Source organism: Macaca nemestrina, chromosome 13 (assembly GCF_043159975.1).
Source record: "Macaca nemestrina isolate mMacNem1 chromosome 13, mMacNem.hap1, whole genome shotgun sequence".
Classification (NCBI taxonomy): domain Eukaryota; kingdom Metazoa; phylum Chordata; class Mammalia; order Primates; family Cercopithecidae; genus Macaca; species Macaca nemestrina.
Window position 1 is genome coordinate 88,906,246 of NC_092137.1, and position 20,586 is coordinate 88,926,831.

A 20,586-nucleotide genomic window follows, 5' to 3' on the forward strand; every position below is an offset into this window, starting at 1 on the left:
ATCCTCAGATGAAATCTGGAAAGAAGCTTTCTGAGAAACTGCTTAGTGTTCTGTTAACTCATCTCACAGAGTTATATCTTTATTTCGTGGATCTCTGTGCTAGTCTTATTTCTGTGGAAACTGAGAACAGATATTTCGGATCCCTTGGAAAACTATAGGGCCAAAGGAAATATCCTCCGATAACAAAGACAATGAAGGTTTCTGAGAAACCTCTTTGTGTTCTGTGAAATCATCTCACAGAGTTACAGCTTTCCCCTCAAGAAGCCTTTCGCTACGACAGTTCTTCGTGAATTGGAAAAGTGATATTTGGAAGCCCCAGGAGGGCTATTGTGAAAAAGGAAATATCCTCAGATGAAATCTAGAAAGAAGCTTTCTGAGAAACTGCTTCATGTTCTGTTAACTCATCTCACAGAGTTACATCTGTATTTCGTGTATCTCCTTGCTAGCCTTATTTCTGTGGATTCTGGGAACAGATATTTCGGATCGCTTGGAAGACTATAGGGCCAAAGGAAATATCCTCCGATAACAAAGAGAAACAAGCTTTCTGGGATACTTGTTTGTTTTCTGTGAAATCATCTCCCAGAGTTACAGCTTTCCCCTAAAGAAGCCTTTCGCTAAGACAGTTCTTGTGGAATAGGCAAAGTGATATTTGGAAGCCCAAGGAGGGCTATGGTGAAAAAGGAAATATCCTCAGATGAAATCTGGAAAGAAGCTCTCTGAGAAACTGCTTAGTGTTCTGTTAATTCATCTCAGAGAGTTACATCTGTATTTCGTGGATCTCTTTGCTAGCCTTATTTCTGTGGAATCTGAGAACAGATATTTCGGATCCCTTGGAAGACTATAGGCAAAAGGAAATATCCTCCGATAAAAAAGAGAAAGAAGCTTCATGAGAAACTTCTTTGTGATCTGTGAAATCATCTCACAGATTTAAAGCTTTCCCCTCAAGAAACCTTTCGCTAAGACAGTTCTTGTGGAATTGGCAAAGTGATATTTGGAAGCCCATAGAGGGCTGTGGTGAAAAAGGAAATATCCTCAGATGAAATCTGGAAAGGAGGTTTCTGAGAAACTGCTTACTGTTCTGTTAATTCATCTCACAGAGTTACATCTGTATTTCGTGGATCTCTTTGCTAGCCTTTTTTCTGTGGAATCTGAGAACAGATATTTCGGATCCCTTGGGAGACTTAGGGCCAAAGGAAATATCCTCCGATAACAAAGAGAAAGAAGCTTTCTGAGAAACTTCTTTGTGTTCTGTGAAATCATCTCACAGAGTTACAGCTTTCCTCTCAAGAAGGCTTTCGCTAAGACAGTTCTTGTGGAATTGGCAAAGTGATATATGGAAGCCCATAGAGGGCTGCGGTGAAAAAGGAAATATCCTCAGATGAAATCTGGAAAGAAGCTTTCTGAGAAAGGGCTTAGTGTTCTGTAAATTCATCTCACAGAGTTACATCTGTATTTCGTGGATCTCTTTGCTAGCCTCATTTCTGTGGAATCTGAGAACAGATATTTCGAATCCCTTGGAAGACTATAGGGCCAAAGGAAATATCCTCCGATAACAAAGAGAAAGAAGCTTTCTGAGAAACCTCTTTGTGTTCTGTGAAATCATCTCACAGAGTTACAGCTTTCCCCTCAAGAAACATCTCGCTAAGACTGTTCTTGCGGAATTGGCAAAGTGATATTTGGAAGCCCATAGAGGGCTCTGGTGAAAAAGGAAATATCCTCAGATGAAATCTGGAAAGAAGCTTTCTGAAAAACTGCTTAGTGTTCTGTTAACTCATCTCACAGAGTTACATCTGTATTTCGTGGATCTCTTTGCTAGCCTTATTTCTGTGGAATCTTAGAACAGATATTTCGGATCCCTTGGAAGACTATATTGCCCAAGGAAATATCCTCCGACAACAAACAGAAAGAAGCTTTCAGAGAAACTTCTTTGTGTTCTGTGAAATCATCTCACAGAGTTACAGCTTTCCCCTCAAGAAGCCTTTCGCTAAGACAGTTCTTGTGGAATTGGCAAAGTGATATTTGGAAGCCCCTAGAGGGCTACGGTGAAAAAGGAAATATCCTCAGATGAAATCTGGAAAGAAGCTTTCTGAGAAACTACTTAGTGTTCTGTTAATTCATCTCACAGTGTTACATCAGTATTTCGTGGAACTCTTTGATAGCCTTATTTCTGTGGAATCTGAGAACAGATATTTCGGATCCCTTGGAAGACTATAGGGCCAAAGGAAATATCCAACGACAACAAAGAGAAAGAAGCTTTCTGAGTAACTTCTTTGTGTTCTGTGAAATCATCTCACAGAGTTACAGCTTTCCCCTCAAGAAACCTTTCGCTAAGACAGTTCTTGGGGAATTGGCAAATTGATATTTGGAAGCCCAAGAGTGCCATGGTGAAAAAGGAAATATCCTCAGATGAAATCTGGAAAGAAGCTTTCTGGGAAACTGCTTAGTGTTCTGTTAATTCATCTCACAGAGTTACATCTGTATTTCGTGGATCTCTTTGCTAGCCTTATTTCTGTGGAATCTGAGAACAGATATTTCGGATCCCTTGGAAGACTCTAGGGCCAAAGGAAATATCCTCCGATAACAAAGAGAAAGAAGCTTTCTGAGAAACTTCTTTGTGTTCTGTGAAATCATCACAGAGTTACGGCTTTGGCCTCAAGAAGCCTTTTGCTAAGACAGTTCTTGTGGAATTGGCAACGTGATATTTGGAAGCCCATAGAGGGCTTTGGTGAAAAAGGAAATATCCTCAGATGAAATCTGTAAAGAAGCTTTCTGAGAAACTGCTTAATGTTCTCTTAATTCATCTCAAAGAGTTACATCTGTATTTCGTGGATCTCTTTGCTAGCCTATTTCTGTGGAATCTGTGAACAGATATTTCGGATCCCTTGGAAGACTACAGGGCCAAAGGAAATATCCTCCGATAACAAAGAGAAAGAAGCTTTCTGAGAAACTTCTTTGTGTTCTGTGAAATCATCTCACAGAGTTACAGCTTTCCCCTGAAGAAGCCATTCGCTAAGACAATTCTTGTGGAATTGGCAAAGTGATATTTGGAAGCCCATAGAGGACTATGGTGAAAAAGGAAATATCCTCAGATGAAATGTGGAAAGAAGTTTTCTGAGAAACTGCTTAGTGTTCTGTTCATTCATCTCACAGAATTACATCTGTATTTCGTGGATCTCTTTGCTAGCCTTATTTCTGCGGAATCTGAGAACAGATATTTCGGATCCCTTGGAAGAGTATAGGGCCAAAGGAAATATCCTCCGATAACAAAGAGAAAGAAGCTTTCTGAGAAACTACTTTGTGTTCTGTGAAATCATCTCACAGAGTTACAGCTTTCCCCTCAAGAAGACTTTCGCTAAGACAGTTCTTGTGGAATTGGCAAAGAGAAATTTGGAAGCCCCTAGAGGGCTATGGTGAAAAAGGAAATATCCTCAGATGAAATCTGAAAAGAAGCTTTCTGAGAAACTGCTTAGTGTTCTGTTAATTCATCTGACAGAGTTACATCTGTATTTCGTGGATCTCTTTGCTAGCCTTATTTCTGTGGAATCTGAGAACAGATATTTCGGATCCCTTGGAAGACTATAGGGCCAAAGGAAATATTCTCCGATAACAAAGAGAAAGAAGCTTTCTGAGAAACTTCTTTGTGTTCTGTGAAATCATCTCACAGAGTTACAGTTTTCCCCTCAAGAAGCCTTTCGCTAAGACAGTTCTTGTGGAATTGGCAAAGTGATATTTGGAAGCCCCTAGAGGGCTATGGTGAAAAAGGAAATATCCTCAGATGAAATCTGGAAAGAAGCTTTCTGAGAAACTGCTTAGTGTTCTGTTAATTCATCTCACAGAGTTACATCTGTATTTCGTGGATCTCTTTGCTAGCCTTATTTCTGTGCAATCAGAGAACAGATATTTCGGATCCCTTGGAAAACTATAGGGACAAAGGAAATATCCTCCGATAACAAAGAGAAAGAAGCTTTCTGAGAAACTTCTTTGTGTTCTGTGAAATCATCTCACAGAGTTACAGCTTTCCCCTCAAAAAGCCTTTCGCTAAGACAGTTCTTGTGGAATTGGCAAAGTGATATTTGGAAGCCCCTAGAGGGCTACGGTGAAAAAGGAAATATCCTCAGATGAAATCTGGAAAGAAGCTTTCTGAGAAACTACTTAGTGTTCTGTTAATTCATCTCACAGTGTTACATCAGTATTTCGTGGAACTCTTTGATAGCCTTATTTCTGTGGAATCTGAGAACAGATATTTCGGATCCCTTGGAAGACTATAGGGCCAAAGGAAATATCCAACGACAACAAAGAGAAAGAAGCTTTCTGAGTAACTTCTTTGTGTTCTGTGAAATCATCTCACAGAGTTACAGCTTTCCCCTCAAGAAACCTTTCGCTAAGACAGTTCTTGTGGAATTGGCAACGTGATATTTGGAAGCCCATAGAGGTCTTTGGTGAAAAATGAAATATCCTCAGATGAAATCTGGAAAGAAGCTTTCTGAGAAACTGCTTAATGTTCTCTTAATTCATCTCACAGAGTTACATCTGTATTTCGTGGATCTCTTTGCTAACCTTATTTCTGTGGAATCTGAGAACAGATATTTCGGATCCCTTGGAAGACTACAGGGCCAAAGGAAATATCCTCCGATAACAAAGAGAAAGAAGCTTTCTGAGAAACTTCTTTGTGTTCTGTGAAATCATCTCACAGAGTTACAGCTTTCCCCTGCAGAAGCCATTCGCTAAGACAATTCTTGTGGAATTGGCAAAGTGATATTTGGAAGCCCATAGAGGACTATGGTGAAAAAGGAAATATCCTCAGATGAAATGTGGAAAGAAGTTTTCTGAGAAACTGCTTAGTGTTCTGTTCATTCATCTCACAGAATTACATCTGTATTTCGTGGATCTCTTTGCTAGCCTTATTTCTGCGGAATCTGAGAACCGATATTTCGGATCCCTTGGAAGAGTATAGGGCCAAAGGAAATATCCTCCGATAACAAAGAGAAAGAAGCTTTCTGAGAAACTTCTTTGTGTTCTGTGAAATCATCTCACAGAGTTACAGCTTTCCCCTCAAGAAGCCTTTCGCTAAGACAGTTCTTGTGGAATTGGCAAAGAGATATTTGGAAGCCCATAGTGGGCTATGGTGAAAAAGGAAATATCCTCAGATGAAATCTGGAAAGAAGCTTTCTGAGAAACTGCTTAGTGTTCTGTTAATTCATCTCACAGAGTTACATCTGTATTTCGTGGATCTCTTTGCTAGCCTTATTTCTGTGCAATCAGAGAACAGATATTTCGGATCCCTTGGAAGACTATAGGGACAAAGGAAATATCCTCCGATAACAAAGAGAAAGAAGCTTTCTGAGAAACTTCTTTGTGTTCTGTGAAATCATCTCACAGAGTTACAGCTTTCCCCTCAAAAAGCCTTTCGCTAAGACAGTTCTTGTGGAATTGGCAAAGTGACATTTGGAGCCCATAGAGGGCTCTGGTGAAAAAGGAAATATCCTCAGATGAAATCTGGAAAGAAGCTTTCTGAGAAACTGCTTAGTGTTCTCTTAATTCATCTCACAGAGTTACATCTGTATTTCGTGGATCTCTTTGCTAGCCTTATTTCTGTGGAATCTGAGAACAGATATTTCGGATCCCTTGGAAGACTATAGGGCCAAGGGAAATATGTTCGGATAACAAAGAGAAAGAAGCTTTCTGAGAAACTTCTTTGTGTTCTCTGAAATCATCTCACAGAGTTACAGTTTTCCCCTCAAGGAGCCTTTCGCTAAGACAGTTCTTGTGGAATTGGCAAAGTGATATTTGGAAGCCCCTTGAGGGCTAAGGTGAAAAACGAAATATCCTCAGATAAAATCTGGAAAGAAGCTTTCTGAGAAACTGCTTAGTGTTCTGTTAATTCATCTCACAGGGTTACATCTGTATTTCGTGGATCTCTTTGCTAGCCTATTTCTGTGGAATCTGAGAACAGATATTTCGGATCCCTTGGAAGACTATAGGGCCAAAGGAAATATGCTCCGATAACAAAGAGAAAGAAGCTTTCTGAGAAACTTCTTTGTGTTCTGTGAAATCATCTCACAGAGTTACAGCTTTCCCCTCAAGAAACCTTTTGCTAAAACTGTTCTTGTGGAATTGGCAAAGTGATATTTGGAAGCCCCTAGAGGACTATGGTGAAAAAGGAAATATCCTCAGATGAAATCTGGAAAGAAGCTTTCTGAGAAACTGCTTAGTGTTCTGTTAATTCATCTCAGAGAATTACATCTGTATTTCGTGGATCTCTTTGCTAGCCTTATTTCTGTGGAATCTGAGAACATATATTTCGGATCCCTTGGAAGACTATAGGGCCAAAGGAAATATCCTCCGATAACAAAGAGAAAGAAGCTTCTGAGAAACTTCTTTGTGTTCTGTGAAATCATCTCACAGAGTTACAGCTTTCCCCTCAATAAGCCTTTCGCTAAGACAGTTGTTGTGGAATTGGCTAAGTGATATTTGGAAGCCCATAGAGGGCTATGGTGAAAAAGCAAATATCCTCAGATGAAATCTGGAAAGAAGCTTTCTGAGAAACTGCTTAGTGTTCTGTTAATTCATCTCACAGAGTTACATCTGTATTTCGTGGATCTCTTTGCTAGCCTTATTTCTGCGGAATCTGAGAACAGATATTTCGGATCCCTTGGAAGACTATAGGGCCAAAGGAAATATCCTCCGATAACAAAGAGAAAGAAGCTTTCTGAGAAACTTCTTTGTGTTCTGTGAAATCATCTCACAGAGTTACAGTTTTCCCCTCAAGAAGCCTTTCGCTAAGACAGTTCTTGTGGAATTGGCAAAGTGATATTTGGAAGCCCATAGAGGGCTATGGTGAAAAAGGAAATATCCTCAGATGAAATCTGGAAAGAAGCTTTCTGAGAAACTGCTTAGTGTTCTGTTAATTCATCTCACAGAGTTACATCTGTATTTCGTGGATCTCTTTGCTAGCCTTATTTCTGTGGAATCTTAGAACAGATATTTCGGATCCCTTGGAAGACTATAGGGACAAAGGAAATATCCTCCGATAACAAAGAGAAAGAAGCTTTCTGAGAAACTTCTTTGTGTTCTGTGAAATCATCTCACAGAGTTACAGCTTTCCCCTCAAAAAGCCTTTCGCTAAGACAGTTCTTGTGGAATTGGCAAAGTGACATTTGGAGCCCATAGAGGGCTCTGGTGAAAAAGGAAATATCCTCAGATGAAATCTGGAAAGAAGCTTACTGAGAAACTGCTTAGTGTTCTCTTAATTCATCTCACAGAGTTACATCTGTATTTCGTGGATCTCTTTGCTAGCCTTATTTCTGTGGAATCTGAGAACAGATATTTCGGATCCCTTGGAAGACTATAGGGCCAAGGGAAATATCTTCGGATAACAAAGAGAAAGAAGCTTTCTGAGAAACTTCTTTGTGTTCTCTGAAATCATCTCACAGAGTTACAGTTTTCCCCTCAAGGAGCCTTTCGCTAAGACAGTTCTTGTGGAATTGGCAAAGTGATACTTGGAAGCCCCTTGAGGGCTATGGTGAAAAAGGATATATCCTCAGATAAAATCTGGAAAGAAGCTTTCTGAGAAACTGCTTAGTGTTCTGTTAATTCATCTCACAGAGTTACATCTGTATTTCGTGGATCTCTTTGCTAGCCTATTTCTGTGGAATCTGAGAACAGATATTTCGGATTCCTTGGAAGACTATAGGGCCAAAGGAAATATGCTCCGATAACAAAGAGAAAGAAGCTTTCTGAGAAACTTCTTTGTGTTCTCTGAAATCATCTCACAGAGTTACAGCTTTCCCCTCAAAAACCTTTTGCTAAAACTGTTCTTGTGGAATTGGCAAAGTGATATTTGGAAGCCCCTAGAGGACTATGGTGAAAAAGGAAATATCCTCAGATGAAATCTGGAAAGAAGCTTTCTGAGAAACTGCTTAGTGTTCTGTTAATTCATCTCACAGAGTTACATCTGTATTTCGTGGATCTCTTTGCTAGCCTTATTTCTGTGGAATCTGAGAACATATATTTCGGATCCCTTGGAAGACTATAGGTCCAAAGGAAATATCCTCCGATAACAAAGAGAAAGAAGCTTTCTGAGAAACTTCTTTGTGTTCTGTGAAATCATCTCACAGAGTTACAGCTTTCCCCTCAATAAGCCTTTCGCTAAGACAGTTGTTGTGGAATTGGCTAAGTGATATTTGGAAGCCCATAGAGGGCTATGGTGAAAAAGCAAATATCCTCAAATGAAATCTGGAAAGAAGCTTTCTGAGAAACTGCTTAGTGTTCTGTTAATTCATCTCACAGAGTTACATCTGTGTTTCGTGGATCTCTTTGCTAGCCTTATTTCTGTGGAATCTGAGAACAGATATTTCGGATCCCTTGGAAGACTATAGGGCCAAAGGAAATATCCTCCGATAACAAAGAGAAAGAAGCTTTCTGAGAAACTTCTTTGTGTTCTGTGAAATCATCTCACAGAGTTACAGTTTTCCCCTCAAGAAGCCTTTCGCTAAGACAGTTCTCGTGGAATTGGCAAAGTGATATTTGCAAGCCCATAGAGGGCTATGGTGAAAAAGGAAATATCCTCAGATGAAATCTGGAAAGAAGCTTTCTGAGAAACTGCTTAGTGTTCTGTTAATTCATCTCACAGAGTTACATCTGTGTTTCGTGGATCTCTTTGCTAGCCTTATTTCTGTGGAATCTGAGAACAGATATTTCGGATCCCTTGGAAGACTATAGGGCCAAAGGAAATATCCTCCGATAACAAAGAGAAAGAAGCTTTCTCAGAAACTTCTTTGTGTTCTGTGAAATCATCTCACAGAGTTACAGCTTTCCCCTCAAAAAGCCTTTCGCTAAGACAGTTCTTGAGGAATTGGCAAAGTGACATTTGGAGCCCTTAGAGGGCTATGGTGAAAAAGGAAATATACTCAGATGAAATCTGTAAAGAAGCTTTCTGAGAAACTGCTTAGTGTTCTCTTAATTCATCTCACAGAGTTACATCTGTATTTCGTGGATCTCTTTGCTAGCCTATTTCTGTGGAATCTGAGAACAGATATTTCGGATCCCTTGGAAGACTATAGGGCCAAAGGAAATATCCTCCGATAACAAAGAGAAAGAAGCTTTCTGAGAAACTTCTTTGTGTTCTGTGAAATCATCTCACAGAGTTACAGCTTTCCCCTCAAGAAACCTTTCGCTAAAACTGTTCTTGTGGAATTGGCAAAGTGATATTTGGAAGCCCATAGAGGACTATGGTGAAAAAGGAAATATCCTCAGATGAAATCTGGAAAGAAGCTTTCTGAGAAACTGCTTAGTGTTCTGTTAATTCATCTCACAGAGTTACATCTGTATTTCGTGGATCTCTTTGCTAGCCTTATTACTGTGGAATCTGAGAACAGATATTTCGGATCCCTTGGAAGACTATAGGGCCCAAGGAAATATCCTCCGATAACAAAGAGAAAGAAGCTTTCTGAGAAACTTCTTTGTGTTCGGTGAAATCATCACAGAGTTACGGTTTTCCCCTCAAGAAGTCTTTCACTAAGACAGTTCTTGTGGAATTGGCAACGTGATATTTGGAAGCCCATAGACGGCTTTGGTGAAAAAGGAAATATCCTCAGATGAAATCTGTAAAGAAGCTTTCTGAGAAACTGCTTAATGTTCTCTTAATTCATCTCACAGAGTTACATCTGTATTTCGTGGATCTGCTTGCTAGCCTATTTCTGTGGAATCTGTGAACAGATATTTCGGATCCCTTGGAAGACTACAGGGCCATAGGAAATATCCTCCGATAACAAAGAGAAAGAAGCTTTCTGAGAAACTTCTTTGTGTTCTGTGAAATCATCTCACAGAGTTACAGCTTTCCCCTGAAGAAGCCATTCGCTAAGACAATTCTTGTGGAATTGGCAAAGTGATATTTGGAAGCCCATAGAGGACTATGGTGAAAAAGGAAATATCCTCAGATGAAATCTGGAAAGAAGTTTTCTGAGAAACTGCTTAGTGTTCTGTTAATTCATCTCACAGAATTACATCTGTATTTCGTGGATCTCTTTGCTAGCCTTATTTCTGCGGAATCTGAGAACAGATATTTCGGATCCCTTGGAAGAGTATAGGGCCAAAGGAAATATCCTCCGATAACAAAGAGAAAGAAGCTTTCTGGGAAACTTCTTTGTGTTCTGTGAAATCATCTCACAGAGTTACAGCTTTCCCCTCAAGAAGCCTTTCGATAAGACAGTTGTTGTGGAATTGGCAAAGTGATATTTGGAAGCCCATAGAGGACTATGGTGAAAAAGGAAATATCCTCAGATGAAATCTGGAAAGAAGCTTTCTGAGAAACTGCTTAGTGTTCTGTTAATTCACCTCACAGAGTTACATCTGTATTTCGTGGATCTCTTTGCTAGCCTTATTTCTGTGGAATCTGAGAACAGATATTTCGGATCCCTTGGAAGACTATAGGGCCAAAGGAAATATCCTCCGATAACAAAGAGAAAGAAGCTTTCTGAGAAACTTCTTTGTGTTCTGTGAAATCATCTCACAGAGTTAAAGTTTTCCCCTCAAGAAGGCTTTCGCTAAGACAGTTCTTGTGGAATTGGCAAAGTGATATTTGGAAGCCCATAGAGGGCTATGGTGAAAAAGGAAATATCCTCAGATGAAATCTGGAAAGAAGCTTTCTGAGAAACTGCTTAGTGTTCTGTTAATTCATCTCACAGAGTTACTTCTGTATTTCGTGGATCTCTTTGCTAGCCTTATTTCTGTGCAATCAGAGAACAGATATTTCGGATCCCTTGGAAGACTGTAGGGCCAAAGGAAATATCCTCCGATAACAAAGAGAAAGAAGCATTCTGAGAATCTTCTTTGTGTTCTGTGAAATCATCTCACAGAGTTACAGCTTTCCCCTCAAAAAGCCTTTCGCTAAGACAGTTCTTGTGGAATTGGCAAAGTGACATTTGGAGCCCATAGAGGGCTCTGGTGAAAAAGGAAATATCCTCAGATGAAATCTGGAAAGAAGCTTTCTGAGAAACTGCTTAGTGTTGTCTTAATTCATCTCACAGAGTTACATCTGTATTTCGTGGATCTCTTTGCTAGCCTTATTTCTGTGGAATCTGAGAACAGATATTTCGGATCCCTTGGAAGACTATAGGGCCAAGGGAAATATCTTCGGATAACAAAGAGAAAGAAGCTTTCTGAGAAACTTCTTTGTGTTCTGTGAAATCATCTCACAGAGTTACAGCTTTCCCCTCAAGAAACCTTTTGCTAAAACTGTTCTTGTGGAATTGGCAAAGTGATATTTGGAAGCCCATAGAGGACTATGGTGAAAAAGGAAATATCCTCAGATGAAATCTGGAAAGAAGCTTTCTGAGAAACTGCTTAGTGTTCTGTTAATTCATCTCACAGAGTTACATCTGTATTTCGTGGATCTCTTTGCTAGCCTTATTTCTGTGGAATCTGAGAACAGATATTTCGGATCCCTTGGAAGACTATAGGGCCAAAGGAAATATCTTCGGATAACAAAGAGAAAGAAGCTTTCTGAGAAACTTCTTTGTGTTCTGTGAAATCATCTCACAGAGTTACAGCATTCCCCTCAAGAAGCCTTTCGCTAAGACAGTTCTTGTGGAATTGGCAAAGTGATATTTGGAAGCCCATAGAGGGCTATGGTGAAAAAGGAAATATCCTCAGATGAAATCTGGAAAGAAGCTTTCTGAGAAACTGCTTAGTGTTCTGTTAATTCATCTCACAGAATTACATCTGTATTTCGTGGATCTCTTTGCTAGCCTTATTTCTGTGGAATCTGAGAACATATATTTGGGATCCCTTGGAAGACTATAGGGCCAAAGGAAATATCCTCCGATAACAAAGAGAAAGAAGATTTCTGAGAAACTTCTTTGTGTTCTGTGAAATCATCTCACAGAGTTACAGCTTTCCCCTCAATAAGCCTTTCGCTAAGACAGTTCTTGTGGAATTGGAAAAGAGATATTTGGAAGCCCATAGAGGGCTATGGTGAAAAAGGAAATATCCTCAGATGAAATCTGAAAAGAAGCTTTCTGAGAAACTCCTTAGTGTTCTGTTAATTCATCTCACAGAGTTACATCTGTATTTCGTGGATCTCTTTGCTAGCCTTATTTCTGTGGAATCTGAGAACAGATATTTCGGATCCCTTGGAAGAGTGTAGGGCCAAAGGAAATATCCTCCGATAACAAAGAGAAAGAAGCTTTCTGAGAAACTACTTTGTGTTCTTTGAAATCATCTCCCAGAGTTACAGCTTTCCCCTCAAGAAGCCTTTCGATAAGACAGTTGTTGTGGAATTGGCTAAGTGATATTTGGAAGCCCATAGAGGGCTATGGTGAAAAAGCAAATATCTTCAGATGAAATCTGGAAAGAAGCTTTCTGAGAAACTGCTTAGTGTTCTGTTAATTCATCTCACAGAGTTACATCTGTATTTCGTGGATCTCTTTGCTAGCCTTATTTCTGTGGAATCTGAGAACAGATATTTCGGATCCCTTGGAAGACTAGAGGGCCAAAGGAAATATCCTCCGATAACAAAGAGAAAGAAGCTTTCTGAGAAACTTCTTTGTGTTCTGTGAAATCATCTGACAGAGTTACAGCTTTCCCCTGAAGAAGCCATTCGCTAAGACAATTATTGTGGAATTGGCAAAGTGATATTTGGAAGCCCATAGAGGACTATGGTGAAAAAGGAAATATCCCCAGATGAAATCTGGAAAGAAGTTTTCTGAGAAACTGCTTAGTGTTCTGTTAATTCATCTCACAGAATTACATCTGTATTTCGTGGATCTCTTTGCTAGCCTTATTTCTGCGGAATCTGAGAACAGATATTTCGGATCCCTTGGAAGAGTATAGGGCCAAAGGAAATATCCTCCGATAACAAAGAGAAAGAAGCTTTCTGAGAAACTTCTTTGTGTTCTGTGAAATCATCTCACAGAGTTACAGCTTTCCCCTCAGGAAGCCTTTCGCTAAGACAGTTCTTGTGGAATTGGCAAAGAGATATTTGGAAGCCCATAGATGGCTATGGTGAAAAAGGAAATATCCTCAGATGAAATCTGAAAAGAAACTTCCTGAGAAACTGCTTAGTGTTCTGTTAATTCATCTCACAGAGTTACATCTGTATTTCGTGGATCTCTTTGCTAGCCTTATTTCTGTGGAATCTGAGAACAGATATTTCGGATCCCTTGGAAGAGTATAGGGCCAAAGGAAATATCCTCCGATAACAAAGAGAAAGAAGCTTTCTTTGAAACTACTTTGTGTTCTGTGAAATCATCTCCCAGAGTTACAGCTTTCCCTTCAAGAAGCCTTTCGATAAGACAGTTGTTGTGGAATTGGCAAAGTGATATTTGGAAGCCCATAGAGGACTATGGTGAAAAAGGAAATATCCTCAGATGAAATCTGGAAAGAATCTTTCTGAGAAACTGCTTAGTGTTCTGTTAATTCATCTCACAGAATTACATCTGTATTTCGTAGATCTCTTTGCTAGCCTTATTTCTGTGCAATCAGAGAACAGATATTTCGGATCCCTTGGAAGACTATAGGGCCAAAGGAAATATCCTCCGATAACAAAGAGAAAGAAGCTTTCTGAGAATCTTCTTTGTGTTCTGTGAAATCATCTCAAAGAGTTACAGCTTTCCCCTCAAAAAGCCTTTCGCTAAGACAGTTCTTGTGGAATTGGCAAAGTGACATTTGGAGCCCATAGAGGGCTCTGGTGAAAAAGGAAATATCCTCCGATGAAATCTGGAAAGAAGCTTTCTGAGAAACTGCTTAGTGTTCTGTTAATTCATCTCACAGAGTTACATCTGTATTTCGTGGATCTCTTTGCTAGCCTTGTTTCTGTGGAATCTGAGAACAGATATTTCGGATCCCTTGGAAGACTATAGGGCCAAAGGAAATATCCTCCGATAACAAAGAGAAAGAAGCTTTCTGAGAAACTTCTTTGTGTTCTGTGAAATCATCTCACAGAGTTACAGTTTTCCTCTCAAGAAGCCTTTCGCCAAGACAGTTCTTGTGGAATTGGCAAAGAGATATTTGGAAGCCCCTAGAGGGCTATGGTGAAAAAGGAAATATCCTCAGATGAAATCTGAAAAGAAGCTTTCTGAGAAACTGCTTGGTGTTCTGTTAATTCATCTCACAGAGTTACATCTGTATTTCGTGGATCTCTTTGCTAGCCTTATTTCTGTGGAATCTGAGAACAGATATTTCGGATCCCTTGGAAGAGTATAGGGCCAAAGGAAATATCCTCCGATAACAAAGAGAAAGAAGCTTTCTGAGAAACTACTTTGTGTTCTTTGAAATCGTCTCCCAGAGTTACAGCTTTCCCCTCAAGAAGCCTTTCGATAAGACAGTTGTTGTGGAATTGGCAAAGTGATATTTGGAAGCCCATAGAGGACTATGGTGAAAAAGGAAATATCCTCAGATGAAATCTGGAAAGAAGCTTTCTGAGAAACTGCTTAGTGTTCTGTTAATTCATCTCACAAAGTTACATCTGTATTTCGTGGATCTCTTTGCTAGCATTATTTCTGTGGAATCAGAGAACAGATATTTCGGATCCCTTGGAAGACTATAGGGCCAAAGGAAATATCCTCCGATAACAAAGAGAAAGAAGCTTTCTGAGAAACTTCTTTGTGTTCTGTGAAATCATGGCACAGAGTTACAGCTTTCCCCTCAAAAAGCCTTTCGCTAAGACAGTTCTTGTGGAATTGGCAAAGTGACATTTGGAGCCCATAGTGGGCTATGGTGAAAAATGAAATATCCTCAGATGAAATCTGTAAAGAAGCTTTCTGAGAAACTGCTTAGTGTTCTGTTAACTCATCTCACAGAGTTACATCTGTATTTCGTGGATCTCTTTGCTAGCCTATTTCTGTGGAATATGAGAAGAGATATTTCGCATCCCTTGGAAGACTATAGGGCCAAAGGAAATATCCTCCGATAACAAAGAGAAAGAAGCTTTCTGAGAAACTTCTTTGTGTTCTGTGAAATCATCTCACAGAGTTACAGCTTTCCCCTCAAGAAGCCTTTGGCTAAGACAGTTCTTGTGGAATTGGCAAAGTGATATTTGGAAGCCCCTAGAGGGCTATGGTGAAAAAGGAAATATCCTCAGATGAAATCTGTAAAGAAGCTTTCTGAGAAACTGCTTAGTGTTCCCTTAATTCATCTCACAGAGTTACATCTGTATTTCCTGGATCTCTTTGCTAGCCTATTTCTGTGGAATCTGAGAACAGATATTTCGGATCCCTTGGAAGACTATAGGGCCAAAGGAAATATCCTCCGATAACAAAGAGAAAGAAGCTTTCTGAGAAACTTCTTTGTGTTCTGTGAAATCATCTCACAGAGTTACAGCTTTCCCCTCAAGAAACCTTTCGCTAAAACTGTTCTTGTGGAATTGGCAAAGTGATATTTGGAAGCCCATAGAGGGCTTTGGTGAAAAAGGAAATATCCTCAGATGAAATCTGTAAAGAAGCTTTCTGAGAAACTGCTTAATGTTCTCTTAATTCATCTCACAGAGTTACATCTGTATTTCGTGGATCTCTTTGCTAGCCTATTTCTGTGGAATCTGTGAACAGATATTTCGGATCCCTTGGAAGACTACAGGGCCAAAGGAAATATCCTCCGATAACAAAGAGAAAGAAGCTTTCTGAGAAACTTCTTTGTGTTCTGTGAAATCATCTCACAGAGTTACAGCTTTCCCCTGAAGAAGCCATTCGCTAAGACAATTCTTGTGGAATTGGCAAAGTGATATTTGGAAGCCCATAGAGGACTATGGTGAAAAAGGAAATATCCTCAGATGAAATCTGGAAAGAAGTTTTCTGAGAAACTGCTTAGTGTTCTGTTAATTCATCTCACAGAATTACATCTGTATTTCGTGGATCTCTTTGCTAGCCTTATTTCTGCGGAATCTGAGAACAGATGTTTCGGATCCCTTGGAAGACTATAGGGCCAAAGGAAATATCCTCCGATAACAAAGAGAAAGAAGCTTTCTCAGAAACTACTTTGTGTTCTGTGAAATCATCTCACAGAGTTACAGCTTTCCCCTCAAAAAGCCTTTCGCTAAGACAGTTCTTGAGGAATTGGCAAAGTGACATTTGGAGCCCTTAGAGGGCTATGGTGAAAAAGGAAATATCCTCAGATGAAATCTGTAAAGAAGCTTTCTGAGAAACTGCTTAGTGTTCTGTTAATTCATCTCACAGAGTTACATCTGTATTTCGTGGATCTCTTTCCTAGCCTATTTCTGTGGAATCTGAGAACAGATATTTCGGATCCCTTGGAAGACTATAGGGCCAAAGGAAATATCCTCCGATAACAAAGAGAAAGAAGCTTTCTGAGAAACTTCTTTGTGTTCTGTGAAATCATCTCACAGAGTTTCAGCTTTCCCCTCAAGAAACCTTTCGCTAAAACTGTTCTTGTGGAATTGGCAAAGTGATATTTGGAAGCCCATAGAGGACTATGGTGAAAAAGGAAATATCCTCAGATGAAATCTGGAAAGAAGCTTTCTGAGAAACTTCTTTGTGTTCGGTTAAATCATCACAGAGTTACGGCTTTCCCCTCAAGAAGTCTTTCGCTAAGACAGTTCTTGTGGAATTGGCAACGTGATATTTGGAAGCCCATAGAGGGCTTTGGTGAAAAAGGAAATATCCTCAGATGAAATCTGTAAAGAAGCTTTCTGAGAAACTTCTTAATGTTCTCTTAATTCATCTCACAGAGTTACATCTGTATTTCGTGGATCTCTTTGCTAGCCTATTTCTGTGGAATCTGTGAACAGATATTTCGGATCCCTTGGAAGACTACAGGGCCAAAGGAAATATCCTCCGATAACAAAGAGAAAGAAGCTTTCTGAGAAACTTCTTTGTGTTCTGTGAAATCATCTCACAGAGTTACAGCTTTCCCCTGAAGAAGCCATTCGCTAAGACAATTCTTGTGGAATTGGCAAAGTGATATTTGGAAGCCCATAGAGGACTATGGTGAAAAAGGAAATATCCTCAGATGAAATCTGGAAAGAAGTTTTCTGAGAAACTGCTTAGTGTTCTCTTAATTCATCTCACAGAGTTACATCTGTATTTCGTGGATCTCTTTGCTAGCCTTATTTCTGTGGAATCTGAGAACAGATATTTCGGATCCCTTGGAAGAGTATAGGGCCAAAGGAAATATCCTCCGATAACAAAGAGAAAGAAGCTTTCTGAGAAACTTCTTTGTGTTCTGTGAAATCATCTCACAGAGTTACAGCTTTCCCCTCAAGAAGCCTTTCGATAAGACAGTTGTTGTGGAATTGGCAAAGTGATATTTGGAAGCCCATAGAGGACTATGGTGAAAAAGGAAATATCCTCAGATGAAATCTGGAAAGAAGCTTTCTGAGAAACTGCTTAGTGTTCTGTTAATTCATCTCACAGAGTTACATCTGTATTTCGTGGATCTCTTTGCTAGCCTTATTTCTGTGGAATCTGAGAACAGATATTTCGGATCCCTTGGAAGACTATAGGGCCAAAGGAAATATCCTCCGATAACAAAGAGAAAGAAGCTTTCTGAGAAACTTCTTTGTGTTCTGTGAAATCATCTCACAGAGTTAAAGTTTTCCCCTCAAGAAGCCTTTCGCTAAGACAGTTCTTGTGGAATTGGCAAAGTGATATTTGGAAGCCCATAGAGGACTATGGTGAAAAAGGAAATATCGTCAGATGAAATCTGGAAAGAAGCTTTCTGAGAAACTGCTTAGTGTTCTGTTAATTCATCTCACAGAGTTACATCTGTATTTCGTGGATCTCATTGCTAGCCTTATTTCTGTGGAATCTGAGAACAGATATTTCGGATCCCTTGGAAGACTATAGGGCCAAGGGAAATATCTTCGGATAACAAAGAGAAAGAAGCTTTCTGAGAAACTTCTTTGTGTTCTGTGAAATCATCTCACAGAGTTACAGCTTTCCCCTCAAGAAACCTTTTGCTAAAACTGTTCTTGTGGAATTGGCAAAGTGATATTTGGAAGCCCATAGAGGACTATGGTGAAAAAGGAAATATCCTCAGATGAAATCTGTAAAGAATTTTTCTGAGAAACTGCTTAGTGTTCTCTTAATTCATCTCACAGAGTTACATCTGTATTTCGTGGATCTCTTTGCTAGCCTATTTCTGTGGAATATGAGAAGAGATATTTCGCATCCCTTGGAAGACTATAGGGCCAAAGGAAATATCCTCCGATAACAAAGAGAAAGAAGCTTTCTGAGAAACTTCTTTGTGTTCTGTGAAATCATCTCACAGAGTTACAGCTTTCCCCTCAAGAAGCCTTTGGCTAAGACAGTTCTTGTGGAATTGGCAAAGTGATATTTGGAAGCCCCTAGAGGGCTATGGTGAAAAAGGAAATATCCTCAGATGAAATCTGTAAAGAAGCTTTCTGAGAAACTGCTTAGTGTTCTCTTAATTCATCTCACAGAGTTACATCTGTATTTCGTGGATCTCTTTGCTAGCCTATTTCTGTGGAATCTGAGAACAGATATTTCGGATCCCTTGGAAGACTATAGGGCCAAAGGAAATATCCTCCGATAACAAAGAGAAAGAAGCTTTCTGAGAAACTTCTTTGTGTTCTGTGAAATCATCTCACAGAGTTACAGCTTTCCCCTCAAGAAACCTTTCGCTAAAACTGTTCTTGTGGAATTGGCAAAGTGATATTTGGAAGCCCATAGAGGGCTTTGGTGAAAAAGGAAATATCCTCAGATGAAATCTGTAAAGAAGCTTTCTGAGAAACTGCTTAATGTTCTCTTAATTCATCTCACAGAGTTACATCTGTATTTCGTGGATCTCTTTGCTAGCCTATTTCTGTGGAATCTGTGAACAGATATTTCGGATCCCTTGGAAGACTACAGGGCCAAAGGAAATATCCTCCGATAACAAAGAGAAAGAAGCTTTCTGAGAAACTTCTTTGTGTTCTGTGAAATCATCTCACAGAGTTACAGCTTTCCCCTGAAGAAGCCATTCGCTAAGACAATTCTTGTGGAATTGGCAAAGTGATATTTGGAAGCCCATAGAGGACTATGGTGAAAAAGGAAATATCCTCAGATGAAATCTGGAAAGAAGTTTTCTGAGAAACTGCTTAGTGTTCTGTTAATTCATCTCACAGAATTACATCTGTATTTCGTGGATCTCTTTGCTAGCCTTATTTCTGCGGAATCTGAGAACAGATGTTTCGGATCCCTTGGAAGACTATAGGGCCAAAGGAAATATCCTCCGATAACAAAGAGAAAGAAGCTTTCTCAGAAACTTCTTTGTGTTCTGTGAAATCATCTCACAGAGTTACAGCTTTCCCCTCAAAAAGCCTTTCGCTAAGACAGTTCTTGAGGAATTGGCAAAGTGACATTTGGAGCCCTTAGAGGGCTATGGTGAAAAAGGAAATATCCTCAGATGAAATCTGTAAAGAAGCTTTCTGAGAAACTGCTTAGTGTTCTGTTAATTCATCTCACAGAGTTACATCTGTATTTCGTGGATCTCTTTGCTAGTCTTATTTCTGTGGAATCTGAGAACAGATATTTCGGATCCCTTGGAAGACTATAGGGCCAAAGGAAATATCCTCCGATAACAAAGAGAAAGAAGCTTTCTGAGAAACTTCTTTGTGTTCTGTGAAATCATCTCACAGAGTTACAGCTTTCCCCTGAAGAAGCCATTCGCTAAGACAATTCTTGTGGAATTGGCAAAGTGATATTTGGAAGCCCACAGAGGACTATGGTGAAAAAGGAAATATCCTCAGATGAAATCTGGAAGGAAGTTTTCTGAGAAACTGCTTAGTGTTCTGTTAATTCATCTCACAGAATTACATCTGTATTTCGTGGATCTCTTTGCTAGCCTTATTTCTGCGGAATCTGAGAACAGATATTTCGGATCCCTTGGAAGAGTATAGGGCCAAAGGAAATATCCTCCGATAACAAAGAGAAAGAAGCTTTCTCAGAAACTTCTTTGTGTTCTGTGAAATCATCTCACAGAGTTACAGCTTTCCCCTCAAGAAGCCTTTCGATAAGACAGTTGTTGTGGAATTGGCAAAGTGATATTTGGAAGCCCATAGAGGACTATGGTGAAAAAGGAAATATCCTCAGATGAAATCTGGAAAGAAGCTTTCTGAGAAACTGCTTAGTGTTCTGTTAATTCATCTCACAGAGTTACATCTGTATTTCGTGGATCTCTTTGCTAGCCTTATTTCTGTGGAATCTGAGAACAGATATTTCGGATCCCTTGGAAGACTATAGGGCCAAAGGAAATATCCTCCGATAACAAAGAGAAAGAAGCTTTCTGAGAAACTTCTTTGTGTTCTGTGAAATCATCTCACAGAGTTAAAGTTTTCCCCTCAAGAAGCCTTTCGCTAAGACAGTTCTTGTGGAATTGGCAAAGTGATATTTGGAAGCCCATAGAGGACTATGGTGAAAAAGGAAATATCCTCAGATGAAATCTGGAAAGAAGCTTTCTGAGAAACTGCTTAGTGTTCTGTTAATTCATCTCACAGAGTTACATCTGTATTTCGTGGATCTCTTTGCTAGCCTTATTTCTGTGCAATCAGAGAACAGATATTTCGGATCCCTTGGAAGACTATAGGGCCAAAGGAAATATCCTCCGATAACAAAGAGAAAGAAGCTTTCTGAGAAT